The following is an 8,777-nucleotide window of genomic DNA, read 5'->3' as shown; positions in this document are numbered from 1 at the left end:
AATTAATACGCAGTCCGGCCACCGACCTCCCACGCCCGCAGGCGTCTTGGAAAGCAGCCAGACATTCTCAGTTCTCAGTCTCAGCGCTGTAAATGAAAACACCAAGGAAACCGTATATATATATATATATATATATATATATATATATATATATATATATCACAGAGCACTGCTGTCCGGACATCATCGCTTCGCTGGTGCGACAACCCTCGGCAGGGCGCTCTCTTCACACAAGAGTGTGCACTTGATAGGACTTGTGACCGCTTAAGAGGCTTTCTAGTGGTTTTCAGCATCTGTCAGGTGTCAAGTGTGCTTCTATGGCTTTGTTATAATAAAATCCACCCCCCCCCCCCCCACTTAGCTGTCGCTTATCCACAGAGGTCCACTCATCTGCTGAAATTCACCCCAACGTCAAGCCATGAGGGATTAACTTCAGGCCAATAACACGCAATTAGATTTATTTCCCCCCTCTTAAGCCTATTAGGCTACAGCCGAGCAGTCGGTGGTCATGCTTTAGCTGAATTTAATTGTGTTTCTTATGCCCAATGAGCTGTGTACCGCAGGGGGTGGCAGGGATGAACGGCTCCTTGTGGCACCAGAAAATGCACCTTGAAGAGTTCCCGAGTGGCCGAGGTGATCGAGGCTTCTGAGGCGGAGCTGTGCTGCCAGCCTGCGAGAGGTTGGGGTCCGCGAAAAACTGCAAAAGTGAAACTGACACCAGCACTAATCGCTTCACTTCATACGCCTTTCACGGACTCAGTAATCCTGTTACACAAAGATAAAGATGCGTCTTCCACCCTGAGCCCCTACGCTGCTCCGTCACAGGACTCTGTGCTTCTGTAGACGCAGGTTCGTCCTTTACAGGATGGCAGAGCAAATTGGCTGTTTCTGCTGGCAAATGTCATAACGTTGTGAAATTATATGTTTTTAGGCTGTTTAATGAGCATGCAGCTCATTAAGCCGCATAATGCAGCTCTGTTGGTGTCCTGTAATTGGAAAACTGACTCTACTGTGAATAATGATGAATGATTACTGAGCGCTCAAGGCAGGATGGTTGGAAATCGACTTCCTAGCAGGTTGCAGTAAAACCAACACTCTTTGGTGTGGAAATGGTGACTGAGGAAAAAACGGGAGAAATTCTCAGGGGCTATGAGGTGTTTAAAAACAAAGTCAGATGAAGAACAGAGGAAAAGGAAACTTTGCTCCCTAGGACACGTCTGGAGACTAATGTGGTTCGTTCAGGCTGCAAGACTACGAGAAAGTGCAAAACTTCAGCAGGAAACAGGAAGGCTGAAAGGAGGACAGCAAAGTTGCTGTTTTATTCTTTTGAGCTTTCAACCTGTCTGTCATTCAAGATGGTTTGGAAAAGTTGGCAGCCCTCGATCCTCCTTAACTGTTCTAATATAAGATGTTAAAACCAGTAATCATTTTATTAAATCATTTTGTCTTTTTTTCTAAAACACTAAAGCCCTACTCCCTCTCACACGTGCTACAACGTCATCTTTGCTCCTATAATTATTGATCACTTCTGGCTGGAAGGCGAGAAAGAAATATTTTCTGTCTTTTTTCTCCCTCTTCTTTTGGCTTTTCCCTTTAAGTGGTCGTCACAGCGACTCATCTGTCTCCACATTCTGCATCCTCTTCTCTCACACCAACTTCTTTTATGTCGTCTTTTCACTCCATCCATAAATCTGGTCTTTGGTCTTCCTCCAGGTCTCCTGCCTGCCAGTTCCAGCCTCAGCATCCTTGCACTCCTTCCTCTGTGCATGTCCAAAGCATCTCAGTCTGGCCTCTCCGGGTTTATCTCCAAAGCGTCTAACATGAGACATCCCTCTTGATTGACTCATTCCTGATCACATCCATCCTCGTCACTCCTCCACGTCTTCAACTTATTAAACTTATTAAAAAAAGTCAAGAACAAAAACTTCACGAAAACATGACTTGTCGTTTTCATCAACGTTTTTCAATGCACAACTTTTTTTTTTAAAAAGTGCATTGAAATGGGCCGCTACTGGCATGACTAATGGCATGACTAACACAAGCAGTGCTTTGTGTCATCAAAGTTAATGGTCTCCCAGGCTTCGGCGCGACCCTTCCCTCTAGTTTGGGATTGTTGTATTGTCTCTCTGCTTTTAGTACGGTCCTCGGCGAGCTGAAAGCAGCTCGGCCCCACAGCAGACAGTCAGTCACAACAGTTTGTGAACAGGCACAAAAATCTGGTTTTCTGATGCTGAGACACAACCTCGCTCACTTTCTTTGTACAGCTGCATAAAGATATATATATAAAACCGTACAAATGCAGAAGCCTTTAATTTGTAGCTGAAGTTGGACTGGGATGTCATTCGGGAGAACCCATTTTATCCACTTCTAAGTAAATCTTTGGGTTTTAAGGTTTCTGATCTACTTTGCAAGATTTTCTCTAAAGTGGTTGTTGAGGGGTTAAAGTCAGATTTATTCCTTGAAAATCAGATATGGCAAGAGCAATGAGTGATCCCACGCCAGAAATAATTCATATTTAACATACTGTACAGATATACATAGATAACACCTTGCTAGAATATTCACACCCTTTTTTACTCTTTCCATACATTTCTAAAGTGTTTTTTTTTTTTTTTTACAAAGATTTTAAAACAAGGGCATGCATTTGTATTCAGCCCCAATCACTGTGGTTACCCAAAATGAAGAATTTATGAATAGCAATAAGAGTCCATCTAAATGTAATTTACTGGGATTTAAAAAAAAAAAAAAGCTGTTCTGTGAAGGCCACAGAGAACATTAGAAATCCAACATTATAATTCACCCTGAACGCATCATCTTAGTATTGCTCTATCCTAGTATAAAATCCCATTAAAGTGCTATGTGACTTTAAATAAATAAAGCTTATAGGGTATGAATTAATTTGTACGGTACTGTATAAACCGTACAAATGAATGTAAGCTGGCCATCACTACATATGCGCAGTCCGTTGCTCCGGTATTTGTGCACAGAGCTGGGGAAAAGGCCTTCTCCTTCTCAGGCCCCTCCAGCTGGAGCACACCTCAGCAGGACCTGAAGCTGAAGTGAAGCGGAAATTGTACCGATTTCATTTAGATATTTGTGCATATGTTAATTTTGTCACGAACTGTTAAACCATATGTTGGGACACTTTTAAATTTGTAATTGCTTTTGTAAATTGTTGTAATTTTATGTGTTTAAACAGGTCTCTCTTGTAAATGAGACGCTGAGTCTCAAGGGACTAACCTTTATAAATAAAGGATTAATAATAACAAAAAAATGTAAACCTATTCATTAGGTTTTAATTCAAAAGTGGAGTTTTTTCTAGTTTCCAGAAGTGCATATGCAACATGTATTTATTAATTCACTATTAGCCTTCTTGATGTCCCCCATTGATACTCATGACAGGGGCCTGACAACAAATTCAAGTAACTTCAACTCAAGACACCAAAAACAGGCTTTTTGCTAAAGCTTTCAGTGTAGATTTGTGTACATGTGTATGATTAATGTTTCATGTTAATATAAAGCCTGTAAATCTGTATGCGTGACTACATTTTCAGAACAGCTGACAAAGATTATCAAAATAGTCCATTGGAGCTGGTTCCTGTGATCATATTCACATTGAAATGAGAAACGCAAAAACCCACTGTGCCAAGTTTCTTTCATGTTCCCATGACTCTTGCTCTCCGTTCGTGTCTTTCTAACACTTGAGTAATGAAGCATTCACCCCTCTTGTCAGACAACAAAACATATCCTGCTTGAAATTTAAAGGAATCGGGAAAGGAACATTTTATCTCACCATAATGTAGATTAAAAAGGTGGCGGACCCGCCTCAGGGGAGCAAGGGCTTAACCTACTGGTTCTGAAGACAGATCCTGGGGAAAAGCGAGGGTTGTCAAGCCACCCAGTTAGGAAACATGTTTACTGTGTTTCAGAACCAATCAAGTCTTTGTGATTCCGTGTACAGCCCATGACACCAAGTCTGGGAAGACCCAACAAATTGCCGCCATTAAAAGTAGATCGCGTCGTCCATAATGAGACCAGTGAGCACTCAGGGACCCATCACGCCTCACGCAATCCAATCAGAATAAAAACAAACATCGCGGGCAGCGAGCCCTCATTAGACCATCATCCCCCCCAGACCCCCTCCTCAGTTTAAAACACTGCTTGATGACTGAACAAACAAATCCCCAACATCTTTACTGTTTGGTGTTCGGGGTTCGGGGGGCCAGATTAGTAATCATATCTCTGTCCTGTTATTCTATGTCTCGGCAGCGAGGAGGAGGTGTGGGACAGCGGGTTCCAGTTAAAGGAGAGGAGAAGGGCTGGTGGGCTTTCACTGAAAACATAATTGGCATGGCCCCAGTGACACTGTCCATCAGATTGTGCTGTGCCTCTCTGTGTGCATTCGTGGGGCCCCTGCAAGGTTTCATTAAACAAGGAGCAGAGGCCTCCGAGGAGATGTTTGTGCAGCCTCAGTGGCTCCACCACACAGCGAGGAGCGCGGCTTCGTGAACGCCGCCGCCTCGCAAAGAAACAATTAGCTTTGCGACTGTATCTAATAAGAAGCCCACATGTTTTCCCAAGCGCCCGGATGCATCTCTATCGAGATTTTTATGAAAAAAAAAGCTCATTTCTGTCTGTCCGTCTGTGTAAAAATGTCGGTTTTGAAGTAATGATGTCACTTATGTGGGACAAAAGGATATCCAAACCAATCTGACTCTGTTTTAAAGTCCTTTAAACCTAATAGCTGTGCCACTCTTCATGGCAACAACCAACATCAAGCATTTCCAATAACTGACAATAAGTGTTTAACAACACGGAAGACAAATTATGGCCTCTCCTCTTTGCAGAATTGTTTAAATTTAGCAGCATAGTTTGAAGCATGAAGAGATTTTTAAAGATCCATGACACGACAATTTAAATGGAATAAGGTCCAGACTTTGACTAGGCCACTCATAAACCCTCATTTTCTGAGCCATTGATAAGTGGACCTGCTGATGTGCTTTGGATACCAGTGTAACCCAAATGGCCTTGAGCTCACGGTCATGAACTGATGGCTGGACATTCTCCCTCAGTATATTATGCTAAGGGGCAAAACATTTGTAGTTTCATTAAATACAGCAAGCTGACCACGTCCTGAAGCACAGAAGCCCCAGATCATCCCAAATGGAATGAAGGTATCATGTTTTTTTTCTGAAATGGTGACCTATTTTTTTCAACATATGAGCCAGGGCACTCACCTTCCAAGGAGTTCCGCTTTTGTCTTGAGAGTACACATAATATTATCCCCAAAGACTTGGGAATCACGAAGACATTTTGGGTCTGTGTCCTGTTTAGTCAGCTAAGGCCTTGATGCGCCCCAATGGAGCTCATTTTGCCCAGTCTCTTTCATGATGTGGAATCACGGACACTGAACCTTAACTGAGGCAAGTCAGCTTTAGGTGTGGTTGGTTCTTTTACAGCCTCCTGGATGAGTCGTCATGAAATCTTGGAGTAATGTTGGTATACAGGCCACTCCTGGGAAGGTTCACCACTTCCATGTTATTGATGTTTTGTTTGTTTGTGGATAACGGCTTTCACTGTGGTTCACTGAAGTCCCGATGCTTTAGAAATGGCTTTGCAACTTTTTTTCCCAGCAGACAGATGTCCGTTACTTAGTTTCTCATCTCTTCTTGAAATTCTTTGCCTAATTCATGTTGTCAGACAAGTTCTGACAACATAAGAAGTGACTAAAGTGATTACTGGATTCTGTGGGTCAGGCAGTAATCAGGCCTGGTGTGGGTCGTAAAATTTAAAGGATGTAGCAAATAACTATAAATTCATGGTATAACAGGGGAGGAGGGTGTTTAATAAATGGCATCATCATTTAAAAACTGTATTTTGTATTTATTCTGGTTATCTAAGTCTGACATTATGATCTATTTGATGATCAGAAACAATTAAGCGTGACAAGAAAGATAAAAGTTTATAATTTCAAAAGGGGGCGCTGTCAATATACACTATGTAAATAACTGTTAAACTCAAATATTTAAGCATAAATTTGCTTTGCTTTTAGTCTTGTTCTGTCTGTTAGCAGGGAAGCTAATCTCAATCTCATGAAGGTTAAAGACTGTTACCTTCTGCAGGTGAGACATTGAATGCTTATTATGTCTCATGTAAAATATTTTTAGATTAGCATGGTGCAATTATTTGCTAACAGAGTGATCAATCAGTGCTTGCCAAAAACCGGTGAAAAACATTTTGCCAGTTCTTATACACCCAATCCTACCCCTTTCACCTGTCAAAATTAATTAATTATTAATTATTTGGGGAAGTTGTGAGGAAAACTGCAGTACCACTCCAGTCCATAGGATGGCGGTAAGAAAACTGCGGCGCAGAAGTTGTATCCATATCCTGCCACTCATGCTGCCACTCATTCGGACTCCGTAGAAACAGGATGGAGACGTGCCACTGATGCCTTTATATCCCCTTATAGCCGCTTGAACACAAGTTCAACCCTATTCCGCACCGCCAGGCTCCACTCTACTCTACTCTTCTTGGTATAAATAAATAAAAATAAATCACAGCTTATTTCTGCCTGCGCAGCGCGTCAACCTCTGTGGTGTGGAGTGTGTGAGCGGAGGGCAGATGAGACTGTAATCTGTGTTTTAAAGTTTGCCGAATGAAGGCAAAATTCATTCAGCAAACTAGACCTTTGTAAGTAGATTTTTTACTCACCCATTTAGTACAGTATCGCGGACTTTTGATCACAGCAAAATCATTTTTATAGGTTATAGGATATATGCTCTGAGCAGGTCTCCTCCGCTTTTTCCGCCACGAAAGGAGGCAAACAGCCTTCTCCACGCGCACACACACAAAATATTAAATCAGTCTAATTACCAAACTGAGGCGAAATAGCTCATAACTAACTTCAAAAGCCGAAACATCCAGCTAAGATTTTCACATTTCCCCACAAACTTAGTAAACGCTTTATACGAAGAGATTCAGTCTGTGGGAAATCATAGATGGTCTGGCCGACAACATGCTGCAGCAACGGGGGTCACCCCTGCAGTCTCGCTGGAGAGACCAGCCTGTCAGCGGGTATAAAAATGACAGATAATCCTGATGAACTGAGTGCACAGATGAAGTTTAGAAGTGTAATTTCTCACCTAAACACGTCATAAAATAACTTTTTGTGATAAATTAAGGGTATAAGGGTATAATCTCCACATCTCCTTACTGCTCCTTGTGGTGAACAGTTCTTACTACACGCAACCCCGCCCCCTCAACAAGCAGAGCAAAGTACTGGGTCGCTTGAGGGACCAAAGCCCCAGGAAAGTAAAGCCCCAGGAAAGTGTAATTAGCCGGGTAAATGTGTATGTAAAATAAGTTTCATTTAATCAACATAATGTTGTTGAAAGAATTGAATGCTTTTAATTTTAACAACTTTCAGTTTTTATTGCCTTTGAAATAATTTGCTACTTTTCTGGAAGCAGAACTTGTTACTATGATAAAGTACCTTCACATGCTAAGAGCGAATGCTTGCCAAGAGAGCTAAATGTTGTGATGTTCAGCTACATAAAGTTTTGGTTAGATAACAGTTATATAATGACGCTGTCATTAACCACAACTTTAAAAGCCAATCTTTCTGTAAAACATCGGTACTTTTTCTAATAAAAGCTGCATGTCTCCAAACAAAGTTTGTAATGGTTCGCAGCAACAACAAACAATCATTTATTGGGATCCGAACCAATTGCACAACGGTTACGCTATGACACAAAAAACATGAACCGAGATCCTGTTCTGCATAGAGGAGCCAAAACCGAAGTCATGGGCCTCAGCAGAGATAATCGTCAGAGATACTGAACAGGAGGATGGAGGAATAATATGAACCCTAAAACCCAGAGGAATCCATGCTGCCTTATAAGGCCTTCGGTTATGGAACGAGGGCAGAGAGGGTCGGTGAGCCGACACAACGGTGGACAGTACCAGCTTGTCCATGCATGGGAAAAGCTTCACTCTCAGAATGTGGAACAAATGAGTTTAATAAATAATATCGCATCCAAAAGGGATTCCAGCGTAAGTACCTCACTTGGGTCCCGATGCCTGGACAGAATAAGTCAAGGTAGAGCCAACTTTTCATCTTAAGAAAGCAAGAGGTTAATATTTTCCCTTAAATTACCCTTAATTCCAGCGTTGAAGTGGCTCTTAGCATTTTCCACTAAGCCGTCCAATCCTGTCCCCCAACACTGCAGCTAACAGCCCTATTCATCTCTAAATAGCACACTTGTAGCTCTCAGTATGCTCATCTGTCCATCAGGTGAAACTTAATAATCATATTTGTGTAACTCGCCCTTATAATCCACCCCACTCCCCCCCAACACACACACACACACACACACACACACACACAACAGAAGCTAAATATACACCACTTCAGCTGGCTCCACAAGTCTACTTGTGTCTGCTAGCAATTAGTATAGCAGGTTTGTGCGACTCCATTGTTTGGACTGCCGGCCTCTCGCGGAGATAATGAGCCTTAATCGCTGAGTGACACTATAATTGCCAAGGTGTATGGTGACACGACAACAGACGCAATTACCCTACTTTTGACATCAATGCTCTCATTTAATGATGTCATTGAAACGTGATGCTTTGCCTACACACCCAGCCACCCTGCCTATTATACATATACACACACGTTTCACTGACCATAAAGGACGTTTATAGGTATAAAAGTAGTTGCCTGCCTCAGCATCCAAAGTGACTCTTCACAGCGTTATTCAGTTTTGTTAAACAGA

The sequence above is a fragment of the Fundulus heteroclitus genome, chromosome 20 (genome assembly GCF_011125445.2).
Source record: "Fundulus heteroclitus isolate FHET01 chromosome 20, MU-UCD_Fhet_4.1, whole genome shotgun sequence".
NCBI classification, from domain to species: domain Eukaryota; kingdom Metazoa; phylum Chordata; class Actinopteri; order Cyprinodontiformes; family Fundulidae; genus Fundulus; species Fundulus heteroclitus.
Note: the sequence above shows the minus strand (reverse complement) of the source record.